The sequence below is a fragment of the Manis pentadactyla genome, chromosome 13 (genome assembly GCF_030020395.1).
Source record: "Manis pentadactyla isolate mManPen7 chromosome 13, mManPen7.hap1, whole genome shotgun sequence".
Classification (NCBI taxonomy): domain Eukaryota; kingdom Metazoa; phylum Chordata; class Mammalia; order Pholidota; family Manidae; genus Manis; species Manis pentadactyla.
This window is the reverse complement of record NC_080031.1, coordinates 51,241,609-51,262,547: the sequence shown is the minus strand read 5'-3', so window position 1 is coordinate 51,262,547 and position 20,939 is coordinate 51,241,609. Positions and strand designations below refer to the sequence as shown.

Genomic DNA, 20,939 nt, shown 5'->3' with positions numbered 1-20,939 from the left:
AGGCAAGAGTTCTGTCCTCTTGGCAGGCACTGGCATGGATTACCTGTGACCCATGCCATTATTCCAGGCCAGCCAGAGGGCAGCCCCACCTATGGCAGTATAGGGCTTAATGCAGAGGCTGCTCCTGGCATGCGACTCACTGACCCTGACAGCAGAGGCAGGCTGTGAAGCAGGGAAGCAGGAAAGAGCTCTCACCTTTGGGTAGGCTCCAGCACTGCTTCCCTGAAAACCTTGCAATTGCTCCAAGATTATGAAAAGGCAGAAAAACCTTGTTCAATCCAAAATTCCTCAAACACAAGAAAGAGGGCTAAGTGAAACTAAAATCACCAATCTTCCTGCAAAATAATTGAAAATAAAAGCCATAAGCATGTGAACAGAGCTACAGAAAAATATTCAAGATCTAATGAAGGAATTCAAGACAGAGATAGATACTGTGAAAATGCAGTAGCTGAAATGAAACATACAATGGAGTGATTTAAAAGCAGATCAGATGAGTAAAGATGATAAATGGGATAGAAATTAGAGAACAGGAATACAAAGAAGCTGAGGCAAAGAGAGAAAAAAAGGATCTCTAGGAATGAAAGAATATTAAGAAAACTGTGGGACCAATCAAAATGGAACAATATTTACATTCTAGTGACACCGGAAGAAGAAGAGACAGAAAAAGGGATAGAAAGTGTCTTTGAAGAAATAATTGATGAAAACTTCCCCGTTATGGGGAAGGAAATAGTCTCTCAGGCCATGGAAGTTCACAGATCTCCAAACACATGGGACCCAAGGAGGACAACACCAAGACATATGATAATTAAAATGGCAATGATCAAGGACTGGAACAGAGTATTAAAAGCAGCCAGAGAGAGAAAAAAGATCACCTACAAAGGAAAACCCATCAAGCTATCATCAGACTTCTCAGCAGAAACCTTACAGGCCAAAAGGGAGTGGCATGATATGTTCAATGCAATGTAACAGAAGGGCCTGCAACCAAGAATACTCTATCTGGAAAGATTATCTTTTAAATTTGAAGAAGGGATTAAACAATTTCCAGATAAGCAAAAGTTGAGGGAATTTACTTCCCATAAACTGTCTCTGCAGTGTATTTTAAAGGGACTGCTATAGATGGAAGTGTTCTTAAGGCTAAATAGCTTTCACCAGAGAAAATAAAACCACAGTAAAGGAAGTACACCAATTCATTATTAAACAAATGCAAAATTAAATCAGCTACCAAAAAAGTCAATCAAAGGACACACAAACAGTATAGAATACGACACCTAACATACAAAGAGTGGAGGAGGAAGACAAAAAAGGGAGAAAAAAGTTTTCAGATTGCGTTTGTAATAGCATAATAAGTGATAAAGTTAAACTGTTGGATAGTAAGGGAATTACCCTTGAACATTTGGTAACTACTAATCCAAAGCCTGCAATGGCAATAAGAACATATCTATTGATAATCGCCCTAAATGTAAATGGTCTGAATGCACCAATCAAAAGGCACAGAGTTACAGAATGGATAGACATGTAAGACCCATCTGTGTGCTGCCTACAAAAGACTCACTTCAAACCCAAGGACATACACAGACTAAAAGTGAAGGGATGAAAAAAGATATTTCATACAAACAATAGGGAGAAAAAAAGCAGGAGGTGCAATACTTGTATCAGATAAAATAGACTTCGAAACAAAGAAAGTAACAAAAGGCAAAGAAGAACATTACATAATGATAAAGGGGTCCATCCAACAGGAAGATATAACCATTATAAATATCCATGCACCCAACATAGGAGCATCTACATATGTGAAACAAATACTAACAGAAATAGAGGGGGAAATAGAATGCAATACATTCACTATAGGAGACTTCAATGCATCACTCATTCCAAAGGACAGATCAACCAGACAGAAAATAAGTAAGGACATGGAGGCACTGAACAACACATTAAAACAGATGGACCTAACAGACATTTACAGAATACTCCACCCAAAAGTAGCAGGATACACATTCTTCTCAAGTGTACATGGAACATTTTCAACAATAGATTGCATACTAGGCCACAAAAAGAGTAAATTCAAAAATATTGAAATTGTACCAACCAACTTCTCAGATCAAAAAGGTATGAAATTAGAAATAAATTGTGAAAAGAAAACAAAAAGACCCACAAATACATGGAGGCTTAACTACATACTTCTAAGTAATCAATGGATCAATGACCAAATTAAAACAGAGATCAAGCAATATGAATCATACGTATGAATCAATCATACAAATGAAAACAACAGCTCAATGCCCATATTCTGTGGGACACAGTGAATGCAGTTCTTTGAGGAAATTATACAGCAATTCAGACATTTCTAAACAAGGAAGAACAATCGCAAATAAACAGTCTGAATTCAAAATTAATGAAAATAGAAAAACAATAATAAATGAGGCCCAAAAATCTCTCAACTAAATGAGTATAGAGGGCAAGTACCTCAATATAATGAAGACCATATAGGAGAAACCCAAAGCCAACATCATTTAACAGTGAAAAGCTGAAAGCTTTTCCTCTAATATTGGGGACAAGAAAAAGATACCCACTCTCCCCACATTTATTCAACATAGTACTGGAGGTCCTAGCCACAGCATTTGAAGGTCCTAGCCACAGCAATTGACAACATAAAGTAATAAAAGGCATCCCTATTGACAAGGAACAAACTAAATTGTCACTCTTTGCAGAGGACATGATATTGTATATAAAAACCCCTAAAGAATCCACTCCAAAAGTACTATAACTAATACCTTAATTCAGCAAAGCTGCAGGATATAAAATTGATACACAGAAATCTGTTGCATTCCTATACACTAATGAGGAACCAGCAGGGAGAGAAATTAGGAAAAACATTTCCATTCACAATTGCATCAAAAATTAAAATACCTAGGAATAAAGCTAATCAAGGAAGTGAAAGACCTATACCCTGAAAACTCCAAGACCCTCTTGAGAGAAATTAAAGAATACACCAATAAATGGAAATAAATCCCATGCTCATGGATAGGAAGAAATATTATTTGCAAAATGGCCATCTTGCCTAAAGCAATCTACAGATTCAATGCAGTCCCTATCTAAATACCAACAGCATTCTTCAACAAACTAGAACAAATAGTTCTAAAATTCATATGGTACCACAAAAGACCCAGAATAGCCAAAACAATCCTTAGAAGGAAGAGGAAAGTGGGGAGGATCGCATTTGCCGACTTCAAGTTCTACTGTAAAGCCATGGTAATCAAGACAATTTGGTACTGGCACAAGAACAGACTCATAGATCAATGGAATAGAACAGAGAGTCCAGACTTAAGCCCACACACATATGGCCAATTAACATATGATAAAGAAGTCATGGAAATGCAATGGGGAAAGGACAGCTTGTTCAACAGCTGGTGTTGGCAAAACTGGATAGCTACATGTAAGAGAATGAAACTGGATTACTGTCTAACTCCACACAAAAAAGTAAACACAAAATGGATCAAAGATCTGTATATAAGTCATGAAACCATAAAACTAGGAAAACATAGGCAAAACTCTCTTGAATATACACATGAGCAACTTTTTCATGAACATATCTCCTCGGTCAAGGGAAACAAAAGCAAAAATTAACAAATGGGACTACATCAAACTAAAAAGCTTCTGTACATCAAAGGACAACATCAGTAAAAAAAAAAAAGGCATCCTAACATATGGAAGAATATATTCATAAATTCCATATCTGATAAGGGGTTAACATCCAAAATATATAATGAGCTCACAGGCCTCAACACCCAAAAAGCAAATAACCCAATTAAAAAAGAGGCAGAGGATCTGAACAGACACTTGTCCGAAGAAGAATTTCAGATGGCCAACAGGGACATGAAAAAATGCTCCACATTGTTAATCATCAGGGAAATGCAAATTAAAACCACAATGAGAAATCACCTCACACCAGTCAGGATGGCCAACATCCAAAAGACAAGAAACAACAAATGCTGGGGAGGATGTAGAGAAAGAGGAACCCTCCTACACTGTTGGTGTGAATATAAATTAGTTCAACCATTATGGAAAGCAATATGGAGGTTCCTCACAAAACTAACAACAGAAATACCATTTGACTCAGGAATTCCATTCATAGGAATTTACCCTAAGAAAACAAGATCACAGATTCAAAAAGACATATGCACCCCTATGTTTATCTCAGCATTATTTACAATAGCTCAGACATGAAGGCAACCTGTGTCCATCAGTAGATGAATGGATAAGAAGATGTGGTACATATACACAATGGAATATTGTTCAACCAGAAGAAGAAAACAAATCCTATCATTTGCAACAACATGGATGGAGCTAGAGGGTATTATGCTCAGTGAAATAAGCCAGGGGGAGAAATACAAGTATCAAATGATTTCACTCATCTGTGGAGTATAACAACAAAGCAAAAACTGAAGAAACAAAACAGAAGCAGATTCACAGAACCCAAGAATGGCCTAGCAGTTACCAAAGGGAAAGGGGTTGGGGTGGGTCTGTGGGAAGGGAGGGAGAAGGGCATTAAGGGGCATTATGATTAGCATGCATAATATAGGGAGGGCACGGGGGTGGCAGTATAGCACAAAGAAGACAAGCAGTGACTCTATAGTGTCTTACTATGCTGATTGTCAGTGACTATAATGGGGTATGTGGTGGGGACTTGATAATAGGGAGGAATGTAGTAACCACATGCTGCTCATGTGAAACTTTCATAAGGTTGTATATCAATGATACCTTAATAAAAAAATACTAGACAGCTACATGTAACAGAGCGAAACTGGATTAATGTCTAACTCCAGACACAAAAATAAACTCAAAATGGATCAAATACTGAATTTAAGTCATGAAACTACATTACACATATTGTAATATAAAATGTTACATGTCATTATATCTCAATAAAACTGGAAAATTGTATAAAGAAATAAGTTGAAATAAAGAGAAAATAATGTAGCATTAAATTAACAGATTTCATATAAATAACAGAATTAAGTATATAACCAGTCATCCATTGAAGAGAGTTCAGAATAAAGATGTGAAGAAAATGAACTTAATTTTACTTTCAAGCACCATGATGACTAGTGGTTTTGTCATTGACAAATCTATTGAATTACTAGTTTCAGATTCTTTATCAGTGAAAAAGAAAAAGTAACAGTATTTCACAAATTTTCATTGAACTTTAAAGGAGAAGGTACATGTATTCATATATACATGAACATATTCATAACCAAGAATTTATTGCAGGTGTTGGGATTTGTGATTATTGTTAATATAGGTTTAGCTTTTCATACATGTTAACATTAACAGTAAAAGATTATTTTTAAGACATAAGAAAAAAATACAAAAATTTTAACAGGGCTATCCATTAGCTTCGTTAGCTCTCTTAATTACATTCCTCATCAGAGTCTCAGAGGGGATTTGTCAAAAGGAAAAGCATCCACTCAATGGGCATAGTAACGCCAGGGATGACGTCTCTCTCCTACTTATTTGTACACTTATCCTGGACATGCGCCATTAGCCCATCTGGATGGGATGAGAAACATCACCTGGTGGTGGTCTCAACCACAGAAGTAGACAGAACTTCAAGGGGAGAGGGTAATTATTGTATCGACTGTTCTTCTCTCACATTTTATTAGCTGAAACTGTTTTCTCAGTTTTGACCTATCTGTATTTAAGAAGGAAAGCATGTATGCTTTATCTTACGAATCTGTCTATATTGCATGTATTTACTGCAATATATTAGGAAACGTGTTTTTGTTTTCCAACTATTTGTGGGAAAAGGAATATATACATTCATCCCCATTTACTGGATGATGCATTTCCTTTTCTTGAGATTGAAATTTACAGAGGAAGAGCTACTATTTTACATGGAGTGGGGATGATAACTTGGAGTTGATTTCTGAGGTTTATAAAATACTAGAAACAAGTGTCTCCATCATACTTATAGTTCCCCAGGAAAGCTGACATGGGTGCCCAACACCAGGTCATCCCCCATGGAGGGAAGACCTGCTGTCAAGAGACCTGGGGGAGAGGCACAGCCTGTGGGGTCGAATCATGGGCTGAGACACCTCTCACCCCACTTGGTTTGTGTCATTAGGCAAATTCTCTGAGATCCTGAAGCTTTTATCATGTAAAAGGACAAAGTAAGCTGAGTAGGTAACTCACAGGCTCCTGGGAAGGATGGAATGTGGTGAGCATTAGGACAATTCCTGGAATGCCATCAGCTTCACATAAAGGTTTGGCATATGCCACAGACACTATCAATGACCTCAAGTTAAAGATGCACTAAACTGCTTCCATGAAACTCAAGGAGTTGCATTCGACTAAGTCTGCATGGGGGCCACTGCTGAGGGTGGTGCACACACTGCTCCCTCTAGGTCTGTATCCCACGTGGGTTGCTTGCTGTGATGCTGATTCCCATTTACTGAGGTGCAGCAGAGATTTCCCCAGTGACCCCCAAATTCCCTTCCAGTTTCCCTCCACTTGCTCAGCAAACAGCTGAAGGTCTCACATGACTGGTACCTCTGCTAGCCCTCATTTAGTTTGACCACAAGTATAGACTGGCAAACATGTCTGTTTTGCAATTAACTGGACTGTTTTTAACTTTTTCATAGAGCTCCGAATCCATATGCCAGTGAGGGTTCTATTTGAAAGATTAATTTTCTAACACAATATGTCCGTATTTCTTGGATATTTACATTAAGAAATTGAAGTCACTGTGAGTGTTGTCTGCTGCTTTAATAGCCTAAATAAATTCAATTTATTAACAATTTGATTATAGTGATTAACATTTGTAATTAATGCAGTAGTATAAAATATATTTGACATGTTAAATATCATTGGGAAATATCCCTGAAATATAAACACCTCTCAACTCTTTCCAGAAAAAGGACCCCATATTTTCCCTTTTACTGCATTTTATCTTGAAGAAAAACCTGAAAATCTGCAGAGATCTAATCTTCATGAGAAAATACAGATAAACTGTCACTGGTTCCCTTAAGAAAGATCAGATATCTTTTGCATCTATCATCCATTTTATTTATATTGTAGTTACTTTAAAATTCTACTTTAAATCATATTTATACAACATTTGTTCCTGAATAGACTGATTGTGACCTCCCTAGGTGTAATGAATTTTAATTTGTCTTTGATTCAACTTCAGATGAATCAGAAGCTGCCGGTGAGTAGCAGGACCGAGGGGCCAACGGGGAATTGGAGTCAGGAATCTCTCCGTGTTATTCCGTTTTCCTCTTTGCATCTCAGTTTCCATGAAAATTATCTTCTGTGTACATTAAAAAAGATAACCTATGGAAAACAAAAGCTTTTCTGATAAATACCGATGACCCTCTAAATCCTATTTGTTGTCCCCTGATATTTACAGCAAATGGTAGAAGTTTTAAAATGATGAATTCCTACTTTGAAAAACATATACTACATAGAAGAAAAATGGATGTCAGCATAAAGTTCTGCTTAACCAGGACTAAAATAATAAATACATTATATGTGCATATTCATTTATATTTATATACCTGTGTTTATTAATTTAAAGTTTTTATAATTATAAAAATTATATATGTCTATATACACATGTAAGTATGTATTATATAAGTATAAATATATAGACAAATTCATGCATAAACTCTTTAGGAATACAGAAATTATGAAATACAATTTATCAAAAGCATATATAGATACTAAAACTGGTGAACTGACCTAACTGCAATTTATATCATGAGACAAGAAGAACAAGAGCCCTTGCTTACATATATTCTGTGCAATTCTCTCTCTATATATATTAATTCTTTAAAATAGTGGTATATATATGTATTCACTGTAACTGGTCATTACCTAACCACCTCCATAATTTTAGTTCATTTGTTCCTAACCATGCCTGACATAATTGTGCTGGCCCTCATTTTATGTAGAGTGGAGTGGGGGATAGGGGAGCAGGATAATCTGGACCCACAGCTGCAGTACAGCTTCAAAGTCTGGGATCCTAACGTTGCCCCCAGGATGTCCAAATGGTTCCTTGGCGAGGCCCACTGGCTACTTCTGAATATACAGCTCAACCCACCCAACTACACTGCTTCAATGTGTGACCAAGTCTCACAGGCACAATGGGTTCAGACATTCATATGGGTTATTTCGAACTGTGATTCAGTAACTTTTTAAGCCTTTTTTAAAACTGAAGTATAATATTGACATATAACATATTAGTTTCAGGTGTACAATGTACAATGTAATAACTCAGTATTTGCATGCACTGTGAAATGTAAAATCTTCCTTATATTGAATGAATCTTCAAGAGTTTTAAGAGCCTAATTGGGTATTAAACCAGAGATGTTAGTGAAATTCTGTGTCCTATAACAAAAATTTTAGAAAATGATATCGCATCTTTAACAATTCACTTTTTGTGTTTGTATACACCCATGACTATGCAAATTTCCATACTGGATTAATGACATATATCATGAGGTCATCTCATGATCTTGAACTTTGATAACCTCCAAGTTCCCAATTATTCTGTCCCACAGTTGTGAATTATTAATTTTCTGGCATAGTCATAGAATTACAGGTAATGTGTAACCTCTCAGTCTCCGGGACCATAGGGTTTCCTCCACTTAGCATAACTGGTTTGATACACACACACACACACACACACACACACACACACACATGCCGACACCCTAAAGAGTCATTCAGCAGGTGGCATCTCATGAGTGATCCATTACTTCTGTCCTTGGTGGGCCAGGTGAAATCATGGAGGACACCACCTGGAAGGCCAACCACACAGGAGGTCAGAGTTCATACTGCTGGGAATCTTCAGTCAATCCCAAAACCCAGCTGTCCTTTGTGTGGTCATTTCTGTGGTTTTCCTGATGGCCTTGTCTGGAAACACTATCCTGATGTTTCTGATACACACTGATGCCCGCGTCCACACCCCATGTACTTTTTCATCATCCAGTTTTCTCTCATGGATGTGACATACATTTCCATCATTGTACCCAAGGTGCTTGTGGACCGGGTCACAGGTGTGAACACAATCTCAGCCCCCAGATGTGGGATGCAGATGTTCCTCTATGTGACACTACTGTCAGGTTCAGAAATTTTATTTCCAGCTGTCATGGGTTATGACTGCTATGCAGCCATCTGGTGTCCTCCTCGTTACCCTGTCCTCATGAACCGCAGTGCATGCATTCTCCTTGCATCGGGCTCTGGGACTCTGGCATCTGTGGATGGCTTCTTGTTCACTCCCATCACCATGAACTTCCCCTTCTGTGGGTCCTGGGAGATCCATCAGTTTTTCTGTGAGGTCCCTGCTGTGATGAAGCTCTCCTGCTCAGACATCTCTATCTGTGAGACACTCATGTACCTCTGCTGCGTCCTCATGCTGCTCATCCCTGTGACCATCATTTCAGGCTCCTATGGTTTCATCCTCCTCACTATCCACAGGATGAACTCGGCAGAGGGCCGGAGGAAGGCCTTTGCCACCTGCTCCTCCCACATGACTGTGGTCACCCTCTTCTCTGGGGCTGCCTTCTACACTTATGTGCTCCCCAGTTCCTACCACACCCCTGAGAAGGACATGGTGGTATCTGTCTTTTATACCATACTCCTGTGCTAAACCCATTAATTCACAGTCTCAGAACTCATGACAATTCTAAAGAAAGTTTTGAATGTGGGATCCACCTTTCAAGAAACTATGAAGTAGCATGATTTCATGTTTTTAATTTTTTCTAAATGTTATAATTGTCCTGTCTTATGATAATGCTATTCCTTAGACTTTCATACCATGATGTCTCATCTCAATTTCACAACTCTTTAATGAATTGTGTTTGTGTTCTTCAAAATTCTTTGATTTCATATACTTTCTCCATTCAAAGTGTTTGTAAACATTTTATTCTATTAATGTCTAATTAGTGACATTTATAATGAAAATCTTGTGCAATACCAGTGAGAATATAACTGGTGCAGTTGCTATGGACATCAGTGTGGCATTTTCTCAAATAATGAAAGGAAGATTGGCCATATGACCCTGAAGCTCCAATATTATATAATTCCTAAAGGAGACCAAAACACATATCTAAATGAAATCTAGTACGTAGCAACATTATTCAGAAACATTGGAATATTGAGAAAAACAATATATCCATCACCTGATGAATGGACTAGTATCATGTAAACATACAATGAAATATTATTTTGCATTGTAAAGCAATGAAGCTCTGATGCATGGTTCAACATAACTTTTGAAAGAAATATGCTATGTATAATAATATAGTTACAAAAGGCCCTTCATTATGTAATTCCATTCTTATGAATCTCCCAGAATACATAAACCGTTATGGCCAAATTTAAATTATTGTTTGCTTAGGGTTGGAATGGATGAGTTAGTAGGAGATTCATAGTTAACTGGTTTGGATTTCTTTTGAAGTTTGTGAAAATGCTCTAATTAACTAAAGAAATTGTTACAAGTAGTTATGAATGCATTAAAGTGACTTGTGTGTATATGACCATCTCTCAAATAATGTGTTATATAGTTATTACAGGTGCATTCCACAGATTCAAGAAAGTAGTGAAAGTTTTGATCATGTAAGAGACATGGTAAATATACAAAGAAAAAGTTGGTCAACTAGTGATGCAATTATTACATGTGAGATGAAAAATGTATTGGATTGAAAAAATATACAGGGCATTTCAAAATGAAAAAATAGTAAATATTAAGGCATAATAAGTAAGACTATCCAAAATGATATGGAGAACACAAACAATGGGAAAAAACATCTATCCAATGTGAGAATATTTAAAATATTTCATATATGTAGTTATTATGTCAAATACAGAAAAAAATAGGTGGATATAAAAATGATTTGATGAAATAATGGAGAAATAATTTCCATGTTTGACAAAAATGATGAATTCACTATTGCAAGTAACAACAAAAATTCAAGCACAAGAAGCATTCTGAAGCAAAAAGATATATCATAATTAATAAAGATATAATCACTGATGAAAGAGATTCATCATAGAGACAAAGCATATAACTAGTAATAAAAGACACATCATAGGAAATGATGCAGACCAGGACAAATTTCAGCAGCATACTGAAAACATTGAATTTTAAAAATTAACTTTGAACTTATATACAGTATAAATGTCCTTCAAACCTGAAGATGAATTGTTCTAAAAGGATGACATTGTAAATGTCTTCAAACAATGAATATATTGGAAAAACTGATAAGATTCAATTTTGGTAGAATTCAAGTACATCACACATACACCAGGCAAGGGGAATGCTAATGAAGAAAAAATGCCTCAGTGAAGTGACTGACACTTTAATAACTGTTTTCACTTTTGCTGAAACAAAAATTGACTTTGCCTCTACACAACTCAGGTACTAGTCGAATATGTCAGTGTGAGTAATAGAGAACTTATTTTCAAAAACTGGGATTATGATTTTGCCATGCTTGATGACTTCCTGTAGTAAGAAATCTACATGACAAGGAGTTCAGAGTAATGGTCATAAATATGTCCACTGAACTCAGGAAAATAATAGATGAACATATTGAGAATTTTAAAAACAGATAGAAAATACCTGCAAGAACCAAACAAGTCATGGAGGTGAAGAATATTATAATCGAAATGAATAATAAATGAAGGTTTCAGTGGGAGATGGGATGAAACAGAAGAACACATCAGTGATCTGGATGACAAAACAGTGGAACTTACCCAAGTTACTCACCCAACTACTCATCCAAGTAAGATGACACCAAGATCCTGACACAAAGTCACACTCTTTTTAAAATGTGAAAAAGTAAAAATTAAAGAGAGGATCTTAGAAGTAGCAAGAAATAAACAACTTGCTACATATAAAGGAAGCACCATAAGGCTATCAGCAGACTTTTCAGTAAAAATTTCTCAGCACTTGAAGCAGCAGGACGACATATTAAAAGCATGACAGGAGAAGTCCCCCAGCTGACTGTGCTCCACCCGGCACGGCCGTCATTCAGAGCAGACGGAGAGATGAGAAGTTTCCAATAGGCAAAACCTCAAGGGCTTCATCACCAGATGAACTAAACCAGACTTATTACAAGAAACATGAAAGGGACGTCTATAAGCTGAAATGCAATGGCACTATTTAATGACAAGAAAACATGCGAAAGCAAATTCATCACTGAAAATTTATATAAAAGAGCAAAAGAAATATAAGAAGTATATATGATAATTACTAACTTTCAAAAAACAAATTTTTAAAGTTAAAGATCAAAAGAAAAAGTACTTGTACACTATGAAAATTACAATAATTAAGGGATGCATAAAATGAAAGTATGTAAAACATCACATCAAAAACAAAATACATGAGAAAGTGAAAATGTAGAATTATGTATTGTATTGAAACTAAGACTGCTCTCAACCAAAACAATCTGTTACACATAGGACGTCACAGGAGATCCTCACGGTGAAAGTGAATATTACAGTAATTACACAAAAGAGAATAAGAAAGTAACTTAAATGTAACAAAATATTACAAAACCACAAAGGAATACAGAAAGAAAAGAATAGTAATTACAAAAAGAAAAACAAAATAATTAACCAAATGGCAATAATATATATGGATACACAATTACTTTAAACGTAATTGGGTATGTTTTTTTTACCAAAAAAAAGAGTCATCTGTCTCTAGGCATAGGCATCTGTCATCGTAGCATAGGAAGACTCATTTCAGAAATAAGGATAAACACAGAATTAAAATGAAGATACACAAAAAGATGTTCCAGGAAATGGGAGTGAAAATAAAGCAGCTATTATCATAGAAGATAAATGAACTGGAAAAAGAACAGTGTAACAAAACAGAGCCTAACATAATAACAAAGGAATCAGTCCTGCAAGATGATACAGCACCTTTACATATATGAACTCAATAAAGGGGAACCTAAATATATAAAATGAATATTAACAGTCTGAAACAGGAGTTGTCAGTAAAAAGTTATTAACTGGGACCTTAATCTTCCATTTACATCAATGCTAGATCATCCAAACAGAATATCAACTGGCTTAGAAAATCCAAAACAATGGCTTTAGATAGCACATTTTACCAGATGGTCTAAAGAGATACATACAGAATAATCCATTCATAATCAACAAATAAAGATTCTTCTCAAGTAAACATCAAATGTGCTCAGGGGAGATCACATTTAAGCCTCAAAATAATTCTCAATAATTAAAGAAGATAAATTCATAAATATTTTATTCCCACCCACAATAATATAAAACCAAAATGAAGTAAATAAATAAAAGGGAAAACCACAAAAAATGTAGAAATTAAACAACATGTTTCCGAACAACCAAAAACTCATCAAAGAAAACATAGGAGGAAAAAAATGTGTAGAGACAAATGAAAACAGAAATATTAAATTCAAAATTCTATCAGAATCAGCAAAACTACTTATAAGTGGAAAGTTCATAGCAATAAAAGCCCACTTCAAGTACCAAGGAAAATTTCAAATAAAACATCTTATTTTGCACTGAAAGGAACCAGATAAAGAAGACAAATAGGCCAGGAAAATCTATCCTGTGGTCATGGATGAGAAGAAACAACATTGTCCAAAAGGCATCCTCTCCAAACAATTTACAATTTCAATGCAAACCCTGCCATAATACCAATAGCATTTTTCCATTAACTAGAACAAATATCCAAAACTTATAAAAATCCACAAAGACCACGAAAAACCAAAACAATCTTGAGAAAGAAGTCAAAAGCTGGAGTATCATGCTTCCTGACTTTAAGCTATACTGCAAAGCCACAGTCATTAAAAGAGTATGGTACTGGCAGGAGAAAAGACCTTAAAATCAATGGAACAGAGCAAAGAGCACAGACATGAGCCCATACATATATGGTCAGTTAATGTGTGACAAAGGAGGCAGGAGTATACAGTGGGACTCTGGTGTGGCTGACATAGGGGGATGTCTGGGGGCACTCAGCCTGGGACAGTGGTGCTCTGATGGGCATATTGCCATGGCAGAGTTGGGCTTGGGCACACAGGGATTCAGGCTGCCCATGTGCAGGGAAGCTGGCAGAGAAAGGAAGGCCTCAGAAAGTCATTGAAACCTTGTCTCTTTGGAAAAACACCCACTGTGCTTCTTATATGGTGTCCACATCCCATATCTTATTTGCAGTAGTGAAGTTGTGATTCATGAAGCTAAAGAATGGTATTTATGAACTAAAATATTATACTTTTGTCAAAAAGATGGAGTCTGTTAAAACAAGCTGTTGCAAACTGGTTCAACAGTGCTGTTCTTATGTTGATGAAATTATAGACCTTCCAATCAAACTTCAATTAATTGATACTCTATGAATGGCTACAGAAGGAAATTTTATGCTATAATTGAGGGTGCTGACTGACTAAACCATTAGCAACTATAAAAGAGCGAAATAGTGATGTGAAAGAGGCAGCCTCCGTTTTACAAGAGTTACAGGTGGAAACCGACGGGTCACTAGGAAAGGAAGGGCGAGTGGAGTTTATTTTGGAGCAAAATAGGCTCTGCCCAGCTGTGAAGGATTACATCCATATCCAAATCATCAGAAAGAAAATCAACACGAGGTTTTTCCATGAGGAAAATACAGAGAAATTACAGTTGAAATACAGTAACTTAATGATTCAGCTGGATCAGCCTGAGGGCTCCTACTTGCCTACTTGTGAGCATGACATGTATGATCCTCTTTGCAGAGGGCAGAAAGTGAAAAGTGGCAACAGGCTCTGAAAAGTGTGTATTCTATGTTATCTTGGCTCCTTTTGACAATGAACAGTCAGATTAGGTTCACCGACAAGAAGTTTAGAAGAAATCCCTAAGTACAAGGACCTTTTAAAGCTTTTCACCACAACCAAGTTGATGCATTGGTTCCCACTTGTTGAAGACTATGGAATGGAATTAAGAAAAGGTTCTCTTGAGCATCCTGCCACTGATGTTTTTGGTTCTACAAAGGAAGGTGAAAAAAGGTGGAAAGATTTGAAGGACAGAGTTGTTGAACATAATATTAGAATAATGGCCAAGTATTATGCAAGGATAACAATGAAGAGGATGACTCAACTTCTTAATCTAACTGTTGATGAGTCAGAGGGTTTTCTCTCAAACCTAGTAGTTAACAAGACCATCTTCACTAAAGTAGATAGGTTGGGAGGAATTATCAACTTCCAGAAAAACAAGAATCCAAATAATTTATTAAGTGACTGGTCTCAGAAATGAACTCACTGATGTCTCTAGTGAACAAAACTACACACCTCATAGCCAAAGAGGAGCTGATACATAATCTATAATAAAGATCTCAGCACCCTTAAAGTTTTTAGAAAATAATTAAATCAGAAGTCATTTTTTAAATAAAAGACTGTTGTGGTGTATATGTTGGGATTGTTTTTGCTTCTTTTGTATTCTCAGCTACTTGGTCTAATTTTTAAGAGATACTGAATATGTTTAAAGCTCCTTTCAACCTTTCGATTCCCTAATTTCATTATTAACTGCACTTGCAATTGGTGCAAGAATACATTTATATTATTTGAGTGCTGAAAAACTTTTTTCATAACTTACCCAAAGTGTTTTTTTATCATATTATGTATTTTTAGCTTTTATAAGTTTTCATTCAGCTAACACCCATCATTATAATAATCAAAGCAGTATATGCACATTTATGGTCTATGGTTACCTGTGTTCCAGAACATTTTGTGGTATGGTGGTTTAAGTGTTTTTAACTAAAATAAATTAAGTTGTAAAGCTAAAAAGTAAAGAATATACAATGGGGATGGGACAGTGTCTTCAGTAAATTGTCTTGGGAAAACTGGACAGCTAATGCAAGAGAATGAAACTAGATTAATACCTAACACCACACACAAAAGTAAACTAAAAATGGATTAAGGACCTAAATATTAGATATGAAAATATGAAACACTCAGAAGTAAACAGACAAAAATATCTTGAACATGAGCATGAATAATTAATTTTTTTGGACACTTCTTATCCAAGGGAAAGGAAAGAAAAATGAACAAGTGGGACAACATCAAGCTAAAGAGCTCCATACAGCAAAGGACACCATCAGCAGAACAAAAACGCAACCTATGGTATTAGAGAATATATCATGAATGATTTATCTGATGAGGGATTAACTACCAAATATACAATGAACTCATATGATTGAACACCAAACATGAATAACCCAATTAAAAAATGATCAGAGGACCTGAATAGACATTTTTCTAAAGACATACACATGGCCAACAGGCACATGAAACGATGCTCCGCATTGCTAATCATCAGGGAGAAGCAAATCAAAACCACTGAGATATCACCTCACACCTGTCAGAATGGCCACTGTCTAAAAGATAAGAAATAACAAGTGTTGACAAAGGTGGAGAAAAGGAACCCTCCTGCACTGTTGCTGGGAAAGTCAATGGATGCATCTATGGTGGAAAGCAGTAAGGAAGCGCCTCAAAAAAACAAACCAAATATAGAAATACTGTGTGACCCAGTAGTTCCACATCTAGACATTTACCCAAAGAAAACACAATCTCTAAGATATGGAAGAAACCAAAGTGTCTATCAATAGTTGAATATATGAAGAAGAATTGGTGGTGAAGCACAATGGAATGTTATTCAGCCATAAATGAAAGAAGTCCTGCCATTTGGAAAGACATGGATGAACATTGAGGGCACTATATTAAGTGAAATAAGCCAGGCAGAGGAGTAAAACTACCATATGATTTCACTTACATGTGGATCTAAAAACAAAGCAATTAAATGAACACAAATTGCAGTAAACTCATAGACATGGAGAAGTGACTGGATGTCACCATGGGGAAGGGGCTGGGTTGGGAGGGTAAAAAAGCTGAAGGGGATAAGAGAGCACAGAACCTCAATCATTATATAAATTAGACATGGGGACGAAAGCACAGAAAAGCAAACACAGTCAGTAGTTCTAAAACACCTTTCTATATTGATAGTAACTACACAATCAACAACATGAAAATACAACCTTCTAAATGGGGCAAGATATTCTCAAATGATTTAGTTGATAAAAATTTAGTATCCAGACTACAGGGAAGATGGCGGAATGAGTAGAGCAGCGGAAACCTCCTCCCAAAACCACACATATCTATGAAAATATAACAAAGACAACCCTTCCTAGAATAAAGACCAGAGGACACAGGACAATATCCAGACCACATCCGCACCTGAGAGAACCCAACGCCTCATGAAGGGGGTAAGATACAAGCCCCGGCACGGCAGGAGCCAAGCGCCCATCCCCTCAACTCCCGGCAGGAGAAGAATAGGCAGAGCGGGAGGGAGACGGAGCCCAGGACTGCCGAACACACAGCCCCCGCCATCTGGGCCAGGGCGCAGAAACAGTATGTGCCCAGGGGGCCCTGGATGCTAGGAAAACAGGGCAGCAAAAACAGTGAGCGGGCACTGGAGGCCGGGCACCGGAGGACATAAGAAAAGCGCGTGACCAATTTTTTTTTGTTTTTTTTTGCTGCTTTGTTTTGGCGAGCGCTTTTTGGAAGTCTTAAAGGGATAGGGACCCCAATACTAGGGAAACAGGGCAGCAAGACAGGTGAGCAGAGGCCTGAGGCTGGTGCTGGAGAATAAAGAGAAACGAGCGGCCACCTTTTTTTTTAATTAAAATGTTTTTTTTTTTAATTTAAAAATTTCTTTCTTTTTTTTTTTTTTTTTTTTTGGTGGTCATTGTTTTGTTTTGGCGGGTGCTTTTTGGAAGTCTTAAAGGGGCAGGGCGGGGGACACTTAATCCAGAGGTAGGGAATCCGGGGATCTCTGGGCACCCTAACCCCTGGGCTGCAGGGAGGCCCCTTACGGAGATAAATAGCCTCACAGCCGGTCCCGCTCCAACGCGAATCCACCACTTTGGAGTAGCTGCCCGAGCTAGGCCACGCCCACAACAACAGCGGAGATAAACTCCATAGCAGCCGTGCAGGAAGCAGAAACCCTGTTTGCGTGCAGCTGCGCAGCACAAGCCACTAGAGGTCGCTGTTCTCCCAGGAGAGGAGGGCCACAAACCAACAAGAAGGGAAGTTCTAGCCGTCACACGTCCCAGCTCTGCAAACTATTCCTATCACCATGAAAAGGCAAAGCTACAGGCAGACAAAGTACACAGAGACAACACCAGAGAAGGAGACAGACCTAACCAGTCTTCCTGAAAAAGAATTTAAAATAAGAATCATAAACATGCTGACAGAGATGCAGAGAAATACGCAAGAGAAATGGGATGAAGTCCGGAGGGAGATCACAGATGCCAGAAAGGAGATCACAGAAATGAAACAAACTCTGGAAGGGTTTATAAGCAGAATGGATAGGATGCAAGAGGCCATTGATGGAATTGAAATCAGAGAACAGGAACGCACAGAAGCTGACATAGAGAGAGACAAAAGGATCTCCAGGAATGAACCAATATTAAGAGAACTGTGGGACCAATCCAAAAGGAAAAATATCTGTATTATAGGGGTCCCAGAAGAAGAAGAGAGAGGAAAAGAGATGGAAAGTATCTTAGAAGAAATAATTGCTGAAAACTTCCCCAAACTGGGGGAGGAAATAATCAAACAGACCATGGAAATACACAGAACCCCCAACAGAAAGGATCCAAGGAGGACAACACCAAGACACATAATAATTAAAATGGCAAAGATCAAGGACAAGGAAAGAGTTTTAAAGGCAGCTAGATAGAAAAAGGTCACCTATAAAGGAAAACCCATCAGGCTAACATCAGATTTCTCAACAGAAACCCTACAGGCCAGAAGAGAATGGCATGATATATTTAATACAATGAAACAGAAGGGCCTTGAACCAAGGATACTTTATCCAGCACAACTATCATTCAAATATGACGGTGGGATTAAACAATTCCCAGACAAACAAAAGCTGAGGAATTTGCTTTCCACAAACACCTCTACAGAACATCTTACGGAGACAGCTCTAGATGGGAGCACTCCTAGAAAGAGCACAGCACAAAACACACAACATATTAAGAATTGAGGAGGAGGAACAAGAAGGGAGAGAAGAAAAGAATCTCCAGACAGTGTATATAACAGCTCAATAAGCGAGCTAAGTTAGGCAGTAAGATAATAAAGAGGCTAACCTTGAACCTTTGGTAACCGCGAATTTAAAGCCTGCAATGGCAATAAGTACATATCTTTCAATAGTCACCCTAAATGTTAATGGGATGAATGCACCAATCAAAAGACACAGAGTAATAGAATGGATAAAAAAGCAAGACCCATCTATATGCTGCTTACAAGAAACTCACCTCAAACCCAAAGACATGTACAGTCTAAAAGTCAAGGGATGAAAAAACATATTTCAAGCAAACAACAGCGAGAAGAAAGCAGGGGTTGCAGTACTAATATCAGACAAAATAGACTTCAAAACAAAGAAAGTAACAAGAGATAAAGAAGGACACTACACAATGATAAAGGGCTCAGTCCAACAAGAGGATATAACCATTCTAAATATATATGCACCCAACACAGGAGCACCAGCATATGTGAAACTAATACTAACAGAACTAAAGGGGGAAATAGACTGCAATGCATTCATTCTAGGAGACTTCAACACACCACTCACCCCAAAGGATAGATCCAACAGGCAGAAAATAAGTAAGGACACGGAAGCACTGAACAATACAGAAGAGCAGATGGACCTAATAGACATCTATAGAACTCTACATACAAAGGCAACAGGATATACATTCTTCTCAAGTGCACATGGAACATTCTCCAGAATAGACCACATACAAGGCCACAAAAAGAGCCTCAGAAAATTCCAAAAGATTGAAATCCTACCAACCAACTATTCAGACGACAAAGGCATAAAACTAGAAATAAACTGTACAAAGAAAGCAAAGAGGCTCACAAACACATGGAGGCTTAACAACACGCTCCTAAATAATCAATGGATCAATGACCAAATCAAAATGGAGATCCAGGAATATATGGAAACAAATGATAACAAAAACACTAAGCCCCAACTTCTGTGGGACACAGCAAAAGCAGTCTTAAGAGGAAAGTATATAGCAATCCAAGCATATTTAAAAAAGGAAGAACAATCCCAAATGAACAGTCTTATGTCACAATTATCGAAATTGGAAAAAAAAGAACAAATGAGGCCTAAGGTCAGCAGAAGGAGGGACATATAAAGAACAGAGAAGAAATAAATAAAACTGAGAAGAATAAAACAATAGCAAAAATCAATGAAACCAAGACCTGGTTCTTCGAGAAAATAAACAAAATAGATAAGCCTCCAGCCAGACTTATTAAGAAGAAAAGAGAGTCAACACAAATCAACAGTATCAGAAACGAGAAAGGAAAAATCATGACGGACAACACAGAAATACAAAGAATTATTAGAGAATACTATGAAAACCTATATGCTAACAAGCTGGGAAACCTAGGAGAAATGGAAAACTTCCTAGAAAAATACAACCTACCAAGATTGACCCAGAAAGAAACAGAAAATCTAAAAAGACCAATTACCAGCAAAGAATTTGAAGAGGTAATCAAAAAACTACCAAAGAACAAAACCCCCGGGCCAGATGGATTTACCTCGGAATTTTATCAGACATACAGGGAAGACATAATACCCATTCTCCTTAAAGTTTTCCAAAAAATAAAGGAGGAGGGGTTACTCCCAAAATCATTCTATGAAGCTAACATCACCCTAATACCAACACCAGGCAAAGACACCACCAAAAATGAAAACTACAGACCAATATCCCTGATGAACGTAGATGCAAAAATACTCAACAAAATATTAGCAAATCGAATTCAAAAATACATCAAAAGGATCATACAACATGACCAAGAGGGATTCATCCCAGGGATGCAAGGATGGTACAATATTCGAAAGTCGATCAACAT

General features: G+C 37.2%; 2 pseudogenes; both read left to right on the top strand.

Annotated features, from left to right (window-relative positions):
• Positions 1 to 5,489: 5,489 nt before the first annotated feature.
• On the top strand, positions 5,490 to 9,741 carry LOC118920019 (olfactory receptor 2T29-like; annotated as a pseudogene).
• A 4,415-nt stretch (positions 9,742 to 14,156) lies between these two features.
• Positions 14,157 to 15,341, top strand: LOC118920018 (26S proteasome non-ATPase regulatory subunit 12-like; annotated as a pseudogene).
• Positions 15,342 to 20,939: the final 5,598 nt, after the last annotated feature.